This window comes from Podarcis pityusensis (genome assembly GCF_964106645.2).
Source record: "Podarcis pityusensis genome assembly, chromosome: 12".
In the NCBI taxonomy this organism is placed as follows: domain Eukaryota; kingdom Metazoa; phylum Chordata; class Lepidosauria; order Squamata; family Lacertidae; genus Podarcis; species Podarcis pityusensis.
This window is the reverse complement of record NC_138037.1, coordinates 35108873-35124024: the sequence shown is the minus strand read 5'-3', so window position 1 is coordinate 35124024 and position 15152 is coordinate 35108873. Positions and strand designations below refer to the sequence as shown.

Genomic DNA, 15152 nt, shown 5'->3' with positions numbered 1-15152 from the left:
CAATGAAAGCTGCCATCACCTGTATCAACGTGACATGTGGTTGTGAATTATATATTAAAAATACAGACTAAAATGGAAATGTCTATTGCTTGGTTGGGACTAAATAGGTCTTTCCCCTCACAGACAAAGCAGAAGAAAGACAGCTGACACAGTAAGGAAATCTGTAGCTGATGCACTGTGGTAAGTCCCTAGAATGAGGTTTCTGGCTGTCCCTCACTGGTCTTTTAATGAGTGCATCATAATTATGCAGATGCTTAACTAGGGGATTGCCCTGAGGAAAGCTCTAATATAAGTAATTCTCAGTCAGATTAACTGCGGCTTATATTGGCTCAGCTTTTCTTTCTTTTTTTAAAATGATATTTATTAAAAGTTTAAAAATTACAGAAAAAAGAAAAAAGACAACAATAAAAAAGAAAAAAAACATAGAAAAGCAATACAACAATACAGCAAAAAGAAACAAAGAAAAAACTAAAACACACATCCAATATTCCATATCTTTACCTTTCCTTTACTTGTTTCATCGACCTCCTCACACCTCCCTTTTTTTGTATTCTAGTTCAATTCACTATTTCAGCAAATTCTTCCCATCTTTCTCAATTTTTATTCTATAATTTATCTTAACAGCCTAACCTTAAATTTTTTCATTTTAACCCGTTATCAATCAGCTTTTACTTAATTCTTTGTTGCATTTCTACTAAAACCATATAGCTTCATTCCGCATCCTTCTAACACTCATTAATTTTACAATGTTTCTGTAAGTATACTTTAATTTTTTTCCAATCTTCTTCCACCGACTCTTCTCCCTGGTCTCGGATTCTGCCCGTCATTTCCGCCAGTTCCATGTAGTCCATCAGCTTCATCTGCCATTCTTCCCTGGTGGGTAGATCTTGTGTCTTCCAATGCTTTGCAATAAGTATTCTTGCTGCTGTTGTAGCGTACATAAAGAAAGTTCTATCCTTCTTTGGCACCAATTGGCCGACCATGCCCAGGAGAAAGGCCTCTGGTTTCTTCAGGAAGGTATATTTAAATACCTTTTTCATTTCATTATAGATCATCTCCCAGAATACCTTAATCTTTGGGCATGTCCACCAAAGGTGAAAGAATGTACCTTCAGTTTCATTACATTTCCAACATCTGTTATCAGGCAGATGGTAGATTTTTGCAAGCTTGACTGGTGTTATGTACCACCTATAAATCATTTTCATTAAATTCTCTTTTAAGGCATCACATGCCGTAAACTTCATACCAGTGGTCCATAACTGTTCCCAGTCAACCATCATAATATTATATCCAACATCTTGTGCCCATTTAATCATAGCAGATTTCACCATTTCATCTTGAGTATTCCATTTCAACAGCAAGTTATACATTCTTGACAAATTCTTAACTTTAGGGTCTAACAATTCTGTTTCCAACTTTGATTTTTCCACCTGGAAGCCTAGTTTTTTATCCAAATTATATGCCTCCATTATTTGATAATAATGGAGCCAATCTCGTACTCTGTTTTTTAATTTTTCAAAGCTCTGCAGTTTTAATCTGTCACCCTCTTGTTCCAAAATTTCCCAATACTTCGGCCATTTGGCCTCCATATTGAGTTTTTTCTGAGCCTTTGCTTCCATTGGTGACAGCCATCTTGGGGTTTTATTTTCTAACAAATCCTTATATCTTATCCAGACATTAAACAGTGCTTTTCTTACAAAATGGTTTTTGAACGCTTTGTGTGCTTTAACCTTATCATGCCACAAATATGCATGCCAACCAAATACATTATTGAAACCTTCCAAATCCAAAACATCCGTGTTTTCAAGAAGCATCCATTCTCTCATCCAACAAAAAGCGGCTGATTCATAATAAAGTTTTAAGTCTGGCAGGGCAAATCCACCTCTTTCATTAGCATCAGTTAATATCTTAAATTTTATATGAGGCTTCTTGCCCTGCCAGACAAATCTGGAGATATCTCTCTGCCACTTCTTGAAACAGTCCATTTTGTCCAAAATTTGCAGTGTTTGAAACAAAAACAGCATTCTTGGCAATACATTCATTTTTATCACAGCAATTCGGCCTAACAACGATAACTTCAAATTTGACCATATTTCTAAATCTTTTTTCACTTCAGTCCAACATTTTTCATAGTTATCCTTAAATAAATTCACATTCTTAGCAGTCAAATATTTCACTTTCTTAGCCAGTGTCAGTCCTGTCTCCTTCTGAAACTTATCTCTCTCAATCTCTGTTAGATTCTTCTCTAAAACCTTAGTTTTCATCTTATTCAACTTAAAACCTGCTACCTGACCAAATTCTTGAATTAGTTCTAATACTCTTTTAGTGCTGTATTCTGGCTCCTGTAAAGTCAATACTAAATCATCAGCAAATGCTTTCAATTTGTACTGTTTGGCTCCCACTTGTATACCTTTTACCAATTGGTCCCTTCTAATCATATTTAACAAAACCTCCAAGACCGATATAAAAAGCAATGGAGAGATTGGGCAACCTTGTCGTGTTCCTTTCTCAATCTTAAATTCTTCCGTCACTACATTGTTCACAATTAATTTGGCCTTCTGTTCTGAATAAATTGCACCTATACTGTTTCCAAAACCTTGACCCACCCCCATCCCCAATAAATTCTTCTTCATAAAACTCCAGGAAATATTGTCAAAAGCTTTCTCCGCGTCCACAAATATCAAAACTGCTTTGGTATTAATCTTCACTTGTAATTTTTCTAAAATATTAATTATATTCCTCGTATTGTCAGACAAGTGTCTGCCCGGGAGAAAGCCCGCTTGATCTTTATGAATTTCTTCTGTTAACACCTTTTTTAACCCTTTAGCCAAAATATCTGCAAAAATTTTATAATCCACATTAAGCAATGATATGGGGCGGTAGTTCTTGAGTTGTGTCTTTTCAGTCTCTGTTTTCGGTATAAGTGTGATGTAAGCTTCCTTCCACGACTCTGGTGCCCTTTTCCCTTCCAGTATTTCATTACAAACTTCCTTTAAAGGTTGTATTAACCATTCTTTCAATGATCTGTAATATCTTGAAGTCAGTCCGTCTGGTCCTGGAGATTTACCTGGTTGCATATTCTGAATGGCCCCTTCTACTTCCTGTTCCGTTATTTTGTAGTTCAGCATTAATTTATTTTCTTGAGAAATTTTTTGTAGTCCATTCATTTTCTTGAGAAATTTTTTGTAGTCCATTCATTTTCAAAAATTTGTCAATATCCATTTCTTTCTGCTTCTCCTGTGTATAAAGTTGTTTAAAATACCTCTGGAAGCACTTTCTAATTTCCACTGGATTCTGTATGTTCTTTCCTTCTACTTCCAAATTCGTAATGGTATTAAGTTTTTGTCTTTTTTTCATTTGCCAAGCCAACAATTTACCACACTTATTTGCCGATTCAAATGTCTTTTGTCTCATCTGTTTAATCTTCCATTCTATTTCCTGATTCATCATTTTCATGTATTGTACTTGATATAACTTTATCTCTTTCAAAATCTCCTAGGACTTTGGTTTCACCCTCAATTTCTTCTCCCCTTCCTTTATTTTTTCCAAGATTTTGTCTTTTTTCTCATTTTGCATTCTCTTCTTAATTGCATTCTGTTGTATCAAAAATCCTCTCATGACAGCTTTACTTGCATCCCAGATTACTCTTTTTTCCACAGTAATGCTCATATTTATCTCAAAATAGTCTCTCAAAGTTTTTTGGGCCTTCTTAATAAATTCTTCATTCCTAAACAAAGTATCATTCATCCTCCATCTAAAGGAACCAATTGGCATCAATTTCATTTCCATCTTCACAGCATTATGATTGGAGCAGGTCTTGGGGCAAATTTCAGCTTTACTAGTCTTCGGAGCCAGTCCTCTGGTTACCCAAATTTGGTCAATTCTTGTCCATGTCATTTTAGCCTCGGAGAAGAAAGTTCCCTCTCTTCCCAGAGGGTTCTTCGTTCTCCAGATATCAACTAAGTCCATATTTTCAGTCATATCAAAGAAAGTTTTTGGTAGTCTTCCATCCTTAGTTACTATCTGTCTTTGTGCCTTGTCCATATTTGTAGACACAACGCCATTCATATCTCCCATCAAAATCATATTGTAATCCATATAGTCCATCAGAGTCTCATGTAACTTCTTAAAAAATTCCGATTTTCCTTCATTTGGTGCATAAATACCTATTATCAAAAATTTTTCTCCTTGCGTTTGAATTTCAATTGCTACAAATCTTCCTTGATCATCTTTGAATATAAATTTTGGTGATAAACTCTCTTTTGCATAGAGGACCACTCCTCTTTTTTTTACTTTATCCGATGAGATAAATTCTTGGCCTAATCTTTTATTATTCAATAACTTCCTGTGTAACCTTGTCACATGTGTTTCTTGTAGACAAATCAAGTCCAAATGCTCTTTTTTCAATAAATGAAATACTCTCCGCCTTTTTTCAGGGCTGTTCAGTCCATTCACATTCCATCTCAAGACCTGCAACGCCATCATGTGGTTACTTTGGTGCCCCCCCAACTGCCCCCTAAGCTTGCTCCTCTTCTGTTGGTGGTAGTGTTGGCACGTTCACTGGGGGGTCCAATCCAAAAGATAATGTCGTTATGTCCAATGTTTCCCTGTTTGGTGATCTTCTCTCCAATGCTCTTTGCTCTGATCCTCTATCTGGTGATCTTCTGTCCAATGCTGTTGGCTCTTTTCCAATTCCCTTCTGTCGGTCTTCTTCGTATTTAAACAGAAACTTTATTTTATCTTCTACTGATCTTATTTTTATTTTCCTTCTTTTGAAACTGAAGGATAGGCCTTGAGGAAATTCCCACCTAAAAATGATTTTGTTCCTTCTCAACAGGGCAACCAAATCTCCAAAGTTGGACCTAAGGTCCAGAAGATGTTTTGGGATATCTTTGAAAATTTCCACTCTTGATTGATGTATTACCAAAGTCTTCTTGTAATGCCAGCCCAAAATTTTATCTCTCCTTCTTTAGATCGGAGGGTAATCAAACAATCTCTTATTCTGTTCTTCTCCTTCTTCCCTCCTCTTCCCAGTCTAAAGGCCCTCACAATTCTAAATTCCTCTTTTTCCAAATCCAAGTCCCAATGATCTGCAAATTCCTCCGTAAGATAGTCTATCAGAGAATCTTTTTCCAGTTCAGGTACAGCTCTAATCCTCAGGTTTGTCTGTTTTTCCTTAAGCTCAATCATAGAAAGCGCCAACCTATGGTCCTCAAGTTGTTTCTGAAGGTCTGGGACTCTCTCTGTTTCCAGCTGGGTTACCTTCGCTTCCACAGCAACAACCTTTTCCTTAACTTCCTCTGCGATCTGTCGAGTTGAATTAGACTCCTGGATCAATTTCTCAATAGCTTCTGTATTTGAATTAACTTTTTGTCCCAAACTATTTATACTTTGTGTATTCTGATTTATACTTTGTGTATTCTGATCCAATTTTTTGTTCATTTGTTCCAGTGATTCATTTATTTTGTTCAAGGCAAGTGCCAGGGCCTCTTCTGAAATCATTCCTTTTGGTTTAGTTAATACGGCCACAGAAGAAGCAGGAGGGCCGGATGTAGAAGCTCTTCGCCAAATCTTCCCAGACCTTGTTGTTTTGTCTTGGATTGGCGGATCTATTTTTTCTTTTCCATCTGCCATAACACTTAAGCCTTTCAAGGTCAATTTCACAGTCCCAGAGTCTTATCTTTGGAGTTGGAAAATTCCAAACCTTGTAGCAATTTCAAAGTCCTCCTCTAGAGGGAAATAGTTACTATTTATATTATATTAGTCCAAAATGTCACTTTTCCCCCAGACCACAGTTGCACCAGTATATTTAGTATCAAATCTCAGCTATTATTACTCAGTTTCTTTTACTCCTTTTAGTCCCTTTTGAGTCAGAAGAGGGTAGTTGAAACAATGTATCACTCTTGTTTCACTGGCTGTCAATGAGCGGTCTATTCACAGTCTATGCAGAACTCCAGAATACAACAGTCTTAAAGGTATCCCGTTCCCAGGTTCTGAGCGATGGAAATTTAGCTTCTTTCCCTCTCTTTTAGCAGGCAAATCTTGTCCAAAAACTCCCCCCCCTTCTCCTGCTTCCAAAGGGGGGTTTGCTATTTTTAGTGCTGGTAATTTAGGCGTTTAAAGTAAACTTTCCAAGGCTTTAGCTTAAGCCTATTTGCTTCCGACTATTTACAAAGAAGGGAGGCGGACTTCCTGTTTTAAACCTCCCCCCGTTCGTTGCCAAATTCGACTTTTGAAACTCCAATACTTCGCTTTACTCATGGATAATTACTTTTAGATCCAATTGTCAACAGGAAAAAGTGAGCGCTCTCCGGCAACGGCTGTGCGGCTTCACTCCGTGGAGGTAGCAGTCGATTCAAAGCACCGCGCCACTCACCCCACTTCGCTCCGGATCCCCGAAAACGGGTTTCCCCACAAGTAGGGGAGGCGCTGATGGTGTCTGCCGAATCCCACGTTCACAGGCTTCACCCGCCTGTGATTTTTGAAGGGTCCCCGCCTTCGCCGCGGCGGCCAGACCCGATTTCCACGGAGCAGATTCCTCTGATTCAGAGGAAATCCGCCATTGCCGATGGTGCAAATCCTGGTTTTAGGTTTGTAGTCCAAAGGCAATGGTAGACTATGCCAGAGAAACTGTATCCCCACAACACTTCTCTGACAATGTGAGTATGAGATCCTGTTCATGGATCTCTCTCTCTCTCTGTATATAGATAGATAGATAGACAGATTAATACTGGGGCCACAACAGCAAAGTGGGAAGGTTAAACCCTTTCCTTCTGCACTGTTTCCTGGTTTAATTCACTCCTCCCCAAAGTCTCCTATTACTTCAATGGAATTAAACATGGGGGTACCATAATGATACTCAAAGTGAGTGGAGCAGGGATGGGGGATCCTGTTGTTCTCCAGATGTTGCTGAACTACAGCTCTCATCATCCCTTGCCTTTGGCTATGCTGACTGAGGCTGATGGAAGCTGAAGTCCAACAACATTTGGGGGTCGCTGGTTGGAGCAGAGCTTTTCCAGTGAAGAGGGAAGATGGAGGTGGACATGCTGAGGCTAAGCCACTTGAGAAGATATTTTATCACCAAAAGTCACCATTAATGAATCCCTACCATCCACCTGGATTTTGCTTTTTCTGGATTGTACCCTCCATTCCAGTTGTACTTCTGGAAAAGTGACCTTTGGTTATTCTCCTTTCCTACACAGCTCTCATGTCAGCTGTAGCTGGAGTTGTGGTTAACCAGTGCAAGACCACAAGCCTTATTTGCATAGCTAGTCTTCTGGGTAGTTTAAAACAAAACACAACAAAACAGAAGTGATTTTGCCTGCAGGTCAACCTGCATAGGTTGTGGGAAATGCCCACTGGAGCTGCTGCTAGCAGTTTTTAGCAGATTTCATGGTTCTTCTCCACCTAGCTAAATGCTAGTGTCAAGGTTAGTACTAAATTTGTAAATAGTTATATACCCTTGCAAGCAATTCCTTGGTTAAGATGACATCCTGAAGTCAGTTCACATACAGTGGTACCTCGGTTTTCGAACGTCTCCATTGATGAACGTTTCAGTTTCCGAACGCTGTAAACCCAGAAGTAAATGCTTCTGTTTTTGAAGAATTTTCGGAAGTCAAACATGCCACACGGCTTCCGTATTGAGTTTTCCGTATTGAGTTTTTGGTTTTTGAACGTTTTGGAACTCAAACAGTCTTTGGGAACAGATTGCATTCAAAAACTGAGATACCACTGTATATATTTTACTTGTTGAAAACTGCATTTTGGCTTCCTTCCAGTTTGACACAAAACCAGTTGCAGTTGAATGTGACAGGTTTTCTTTTTAAAATCCCACCGTCCCCACCCCAAGGCCCTCAAGGCAGCATACCTGGCTCTCCCCAAACTTTATTCCCACACAAACTATGAGAAAGATTAGTCAGACACATAGCGACTAGCTCAAAAGCAATCAGTAAGTTTCATGGGTCGTCCTGCTATGAAATCCGACAAAAGGTAGCCACTTCATCACACTGGCTCTCAGCCTGTGGTCAGATGGTGGACTTCAGTCCTATTTAGACCTTCTTCCACATATTCCCCAAACACATACAAAGGAGAACAGGGGCCACAACTCTTGGGCCTGCTGCCAACATCCACATGGGAACATAGGAAGTTTCCTTATGCATGTTCACACCATCTTGCTCACCTAATGCAGCACCCACATAACTCCCAGGGCAGAGTGTCTGCAGAGAGCACACACTACCTCTCTGGGACCTAGGAACTTAAGAAGCTGCCCTACACCATGTTAGTGGATCTAACTCAGTATTGCCTTTGCTGACTGGCAGCCCAACCTGGAGTGCCAGGGATTGAACCTGGAACTTTCCACATAGAAAGCAATTTGCTCTACCACTGAGCTATGGACCTTCCTATAATGGTTGGTAGAATGTCTATAAAGTGGAAGCTGTACCTGTGTTTGCTCCTCGTAACAAGCATGGCATTCTGAAGACAGTGGGGATGCGGTGGTGGGTGCACAATGCACAGGCTAAGGCCCCCCAGTGCAATCCACCACCCCACCCCTACACCTGTTGAGTAGGCCTGGGCAATATATTGATATATCATCCAAAACTGGTTTCAAGTCCATAACATGATATAGGCTTCATAATTTTTTACCTGGCAATATATTGAGACTCATGGTGTGTGTGTGCAAAAATCACAACGTGGAGAAAATCCCGTCAAGCCAGCCCATGCCTTTATATAGCTCTACCCTTATTTCAGAGATTGTAATATATCAGTACAGCATGATGTTTAGCTGGTAATTTATTGCAAGGTTGAAAACCAGATATCACCCAGCCCTACTGTTGAGCATGCATGCAGAAGCTAAAGTGCTGTAATGGGCACAAGGAGGAGGCTGAGGCCAAAATTTGACACTACCCCATCCCAGCTCTCATGCTGCCTTCGCAAAGCCAGCTAAATGAAGCACTGGGCTTTGGGATGGAGGCGTGAGGCTTTGGTAGGCCCTCCTACCTCCTTTCCCAAGCTGGGCAAGTGCTAACTAGGCTTCGGGAAGCAAGAGGGAGGACTCTCGGACCCTGTCAGAGACTCACACCTCCTTCTCAGAGCCCAGTTCCTCGCTTACCTGGCTTTGGGAAGGCGAGGAGATGGCTGGGGGGAGGAGGGGGGGTCAAAGGTTGCTGAGGGCCACTAAAAAAGGCCTTACTGTTAAGTAAGGGTGCATACAAGATAAACCGCTTTGAGAATATATGTTGGGAGGGAGAATCTCACCATTGGTTTTGGCAGGCAGTTCAGAACCAGGCCTGTTTCCCCCCCTGCATATGAGAACAGATAATGAAGAAATATATTGGTACAAAGGTAACTTCCAGATGTTGGGCAACTTACACTTTCCTTTTGATGCAAATGGCTATTAAGTGAAGCAGTGCAATTTACAGAGTTTCCTTTTGATCTTAAAAAATAAAAATCCGAAACTTGCAAGAAACGAAAACTGATTGCTCCCAAAGGAAAGGCTTTCTTTTTCTTGCTTTTTATATGATGTGGACATTTTAAAAGAAACTATGAAAGGCTGGTTAACCCATTTATCAACCTAATTTATCCTATATAAATTATTCTGTAAGCTATTTACTTTAAGAACCTTTCCGTCCTGACCCTTCCTCTGTAATCAGTGCTCAGGTGTCTTAACAGCAATCTGCAAAATAGATTTAACCCCCCCCCCCATCATTAAATAATGAACTAAGGTATATTGGTTATTCCAAAGAGAGTGTGCAGAAATGGAAAATATTGATGGGGTTCCCCCCAAAGAGTATAGGGTCTAAAACTGTAGGTGTGTTCAGCTTGTTCTATAGGTGGAGTCAAAAATAATGTTATGTAGGGTCAGCTAGAATGGGTGGGGATGCGGGTGACGCTGTGGTCTAAACCACTGAGCCTCTTGGGTTGCTAATCAGAAGGTTGGCGGTTTGAATCCCCGTGACGGAGTGAGCTCCCATTGCTCTGTCCCAGCTCGTGCCAACCTGGCAGTTTGAAAGCATGCCAGTGCAAGTAGATAAATAGGTACCACTGCAGTGGGAAGGTAAAAAGTATTTCTGTGCGCTCTGATTTCCATCATAGTGTTTCGTTGTGCCAGAAGCTGTTTAGTCATGCTGGCGACATGACCCAGAAAGCTGTTTGTGGACAAACGCTGGCTCCTTTGGCCTGAAAGCGAGATGAGTGCTGCAACCCCATAGTTGTCTTTGACTGGACTTAACCATCCAGAGGTCCTTTACCTTTTTTATCTTTAGAATGGGCGTATGTGAAATGTGTCAGAGGAGGAGGCTTGCTACCAAATACCTCACCCCTAATCGCAGTCACCACCTTAGTCCCACTTATAACGGGATAGGGAATACTAGGTTGCCCTGCGATTCTTCATTATTTACTAGAAATTGCATTGACTGTAGAAATTAATACTGCAATTGCTTGAGAACTGTGTAATATGACACACTGTTCAGATACATAGTAAAACACTGGCATTATGTTCACTGAACAAATAAGCTATGGGTCTATAAAGCTTTAGGCCACAGTAATTTCATTCTGTATTCTACCACAGACCAAAGGACTGCATTTCTAGGTTAACTCTTATTCACCTTCATTTCTCCATAAAACTGTTAAGGTGGTAGAATGCTGGAAGATATCATTGTGCTATTCTCTCCAGATCACTGAGCTAGTTCAGAGGAAATATATTTTCTGATTAAAGTTAATTATATTAAATAATATTCATTCTCTCTCTCTCTCTCTCTCTCTCTCTCTGTGTGTGTGTGTGTGTGTGTGTGTGAAGCACACAGATAAAGGAATAATGCTATGCACAGACAGCTATAAAGGAAAATGAGGACCTAAAGAGATGGAAAAGAAAGTATTTCTTGTGGGTGCTGTATGTATTCATTATGGCTTGGGAACCTCTGGCCCTCTGAATATTGCTGGACTACAGCCAGTTCTCAACATTCTCCACCACTGACCATGCTACCTTTTGCTGATGGGACCAGAGGGTTACTGGTTCTCCACATCTGGTGCTAATATTTGCATTAGAGCTCTGGCCATCCAATGCTACTAGAGAATGAAGTTCAAATCAAAGGGCATTCGCTTACTCAAAATAAAATAGTGTTTAGCTAACACTAATATAACTGACGCGGGTGGCGCTGTGGGTTAAACCACAGAGCCTAGGGCTTGGCGATCGGAAGGTCGGCGGTTCAAATCCCTGCGACGGGGTGAGCTCCTGTTGCTCAGTCCCTGCTCCTGCCAACCTAGCAGTTCAAAAGCACGTCAAAGTGCAAGTAGATAAATAGGTACCGCTCCGGCGGGAAGGTAAACGGCGTTTCTGTGCGCTGCTCTGGTTTGCCAGAAGCGGCTTAGTCATGCTGGCCACATGACCCGGAAGCTGTACGCCGGCTCCCTCGGCCAATAAACCGAGATGAGCGCCGCAACACCAGAGTCGGCCACGACTGGACCTAATGGTCAGGGGTCCCTTTACCTTAATATAACTGAGGATCAACTTCAAATAACTGTTAACACACATACTACAGATTCAGAATAGGATTTTGTTCTAGTTTTGCACACTAGATGGTGCCAGTGTACTCACTGGTACTTATCTGGCTGGCAAAGAAGCTTTTAAAAAAAGAAAGCTGCAGAAGCCAGTTACTGTGAGGCTGCTGGTAAAAAAAGAAGAAGCAAGCTTAACATTTGCTGTCCATGTGCCATATTCTTTATGACATTAAGATGCATGGGACATAGAGTCGTTCCAGCATTATTTGGGACATAAATGGCAGTTACTCTTATTAAATGCTATGTTCTGAAAGGCTTAAAAAAACCACTATTCTTTAAAAGCCAATTCACACAACCAAGCCTGCATAGCAAGAATGCGGGTTGTATAAGCCTATCTGGCCTTGAGTTGCGGTTTCTTGTTTGAAATATTGAAGTCAAGTTATAGAATGGCTAAAAGAGCATGATAATATACACAAACTACTTTATTTATTTACAGAAGATGCAGGAACATGGGACTTGTGTGTTCAATTAGTCTGGTGATCTTTGCTGGGCAACTTTAAGGTTCCTATTTCCCCTTTTTAAAGTTTCTTATATTTAAACCAGACTTCAGTTAGACAGCCATGAAAAATCGAGGGCATCTTCAAATAAAGGACTGTACTCTGACAGCCATCCAAGATAGAGGACTATGCTCTATAAAGTAGAACACAAGGGTTTACGGTGCCACTGACAGTGGTATCACAGGTGCCATTTACAATCAGATATTAAGCAACTAGCTAAAAAGGTGGTAAATTTGGGATGGATAGTGAACCTGCCCTAAATGTTAATTATGCCTTTTTTGCAGTCTGAAAGCCAGGCTTTGATCCTGCTCCATTCTCAGGAAAGCATTGTGCTGAAAGCTGTGGTTGACTTGTTTGTTAACCACCGAATCCAGGCCTTTTCTTTAAAAAAGAAAACACACAACCCCCCCCCCTTTTTTTTTTACTTTAGTAATTACTTTTGTGTGCCTCACTGCCTGGGTCAGGAAACATCTTACAAATTAGGCCTAAGGTAAGCAACGCAGGCCAATGACATACACGGTTCAAGCATCAACAAGACTTCCTGACGCCCCCCTTCTTTCTCTATTGTCTTATTATTGTTCCCACCCTTAATGCGGAGATTCCAAAGTTGCTGGAATAAATCAAGGTATAAGGTTGCAGCAATCTCAGAAATGTCTCTTCCCTGTGAGAGCTGGGATCCTCAACCAGTTCAATCATGCTTGTTTGCTTCAGGTCATGGATTCTGCACTTCTCTTTAAAACGAATATCTGCAGGGATTTATACAAAGCTGTTCTGGGAATTCCCCTGACTGTCAAGGTTTTCAACGTTCATACTGATCTGAAGCCACTACCCATGCGATAAACCTCTTGAATATTATTTTTGCTCACTGGTAATAATATGCTTTGATTCTCTCCTCTATATTATATGTAACCTCTTGAAGTGTGATTCTGCTTCAAGGGATTGCTCCCCCCAATAAGAAGTGGAAGTATTAAGTCTAACTTGAGTCCAATTCAGTGGGCTATTCTGCATTGTTCAACCCCCATTTCAAAAGTTTTTCAAGATGCGGAGAGCTGCAGCGTTGGCACGTGTCAGAGCACTTACAAGAATATCCGCCCTACCACCGAGATTGACTCATGCAGGCTCTGCCATATGAAAGCAAGCTGTAAGCTTTAATCCACTAATCAGTATAATTAATCAGCTATGGCTATGATCCAAAGGTGTGTTAAGATGAGGCAGTGCAGAGCCACACATGGAGCCAAAGCTGTTTTGTCGAGCTGTTGTAGCACTTCCCCAAGGCAACGAACAAGCTACCATTCAGTTTGTTGAAATATCTTGTCTCTTCAGCAGGGGAAGCTCTTTATAACAGAAACAGTAAGGTAAAGGTAAAGGGACCCCTGACCATTAGGTCCAGTCGGGACCGACTCTGGAGTTGTGGCGCTCATCTCACTTTATTGGCTGAGGGAGCTGGTGTACAGCTTCCGGGTCATGTGGCCAGCATGACTAAGCCGCTTTTGGTGAACCAGAGCAGCGCACGGAAACACCATTTGCCTTCCCGCCAGAGCGGTACCTATTTATCTACTTGCACTTTGACGTGCTTTCAAACTGCTAGGTTGGCAGGAGCTGGGACCGAGCAACGGGAGCTCACCCCGTCACGGGGATTCGAACCACCGACCTTCTGATCGGCAAGTCCTAGGCTCTGTGGTTTAACCCACAGCGCCACCCGCGTCCCTACAGAAACAGTAAGCAAGCACAATTCTGGCTGCACACATGTCACCTCTATGGATCACCACCTGAAGCTTTACTCACTCAAGAAGGAGGAGGTGGAAACCTCAAATTGATTATTTCCTCACAAGACAGCAGGCACTCCTTGAAATGTTTGTTGTTGCTTGGCTTCTGGGAACGAACATGGCTGCTTTACTTGCTTATAACTCTTCAGAAACTGAGGCTGGCAACAGGGCCTTCTTGGCGTTGGCACCAATTCTGTGGAATGCTTTCCACAGAGATCAAGGCTGATGCAAGAGGCCAACTAAGGCAGGCAACCTCTGTTCCTGCATGCAGCTGCTGTGTGCTACCCCCCCCCCCCGTTGCTGCTGCTGCATCAACAGTGGCTGCATGGCAGTACCAAACATGTACAGGACCATGCACCAAACAATGACTCGTTCTGACAATGGACCCTAGGAGATGTTGGGTCTAAAGCAGTGTTTCCCAAACAGGGGCCATACGGTTCCCTGGGCCCCCCACAGGATATTCCAAGGAGGCACAGGTGAAAATTGCATAAATGGGGGGCCATGGCTCAAGACTAGGGGGCCACAGAGGGAAGTGAGAAGTGAAGAAAAAGGTTGAGAAACGCTGGTCTAAAGAAAGGAAGGCATTGGGGGCAAAGTGGATTTGAAGAGTGTCTGTGCTGATATTGGTTTGCTGTAGTGGGAACAAATTTCACAGTAGTACACTGCTGAACTATAGTAAACGGTTAAACCACAGAACAAAACGTGGGTGACCTGGTGTTGCTGGACAGCCCTGCAGGAGCACTGCCACACTGCAAGCAAAGCTTCTAGAGGGTTAAATGGCTGTGGATGTGTGGCTAGGGTGCACAGATCCACCACTGATCCTGAGCCACAAAAGGCTCAGTGCGGCTAATGAATGGGCCAGCCTTGACAACGAGATGCACCAGGCTCCAGTATTGTAGTCCTTAAGGCATGAATAGAGAAGCTGGCTTTTTCAGAGCTAGGCTCACCCTGCTATAGTTACAATGAATTCTGCTGGCAAATAATAATAATAATAATAATAATAATAATAATAATAATAAACAATTTTATCATATATACCATGCCCATCTGGCTGAGTTGCCCTGGCCACTTTCCCCTGTTTAGGGAAGTTTTTAATGTTTGATGTTTTATTGCATTTTTAATATTTTGTTGGAAGCTACCCAGAGCGGCTGGGGAAACCCAGTCACATAGGCCAGGTATAAATAATAAATTGTTGTTGTTGTTGTCACGCAGCTGATATTGCTTATTTCCTGTTGGGTAGGTAGGTACTTTTATTATTTTATGTTTTGATTTTTCTCTGTTATATCACTGCTTTTGTATTGCTTACAGTATATATGAATGTCACTTGATTTAC

General features: G+C 41.5%; 1 protein-coding gene across 2 annotated transcripts in view; it reads right to left on the bottom strand.

Annotated features, from left to right (window-relative positions):
* The window catches only part of IL6 (interleukin 6), a 96393-nt gene that overhangs the window by 58525 nt on the left and 22716 nt on the right, over window positions 1-15152 (bottom strand). The gene's annotated exons all lie outside the window — the stretch shown is intronic.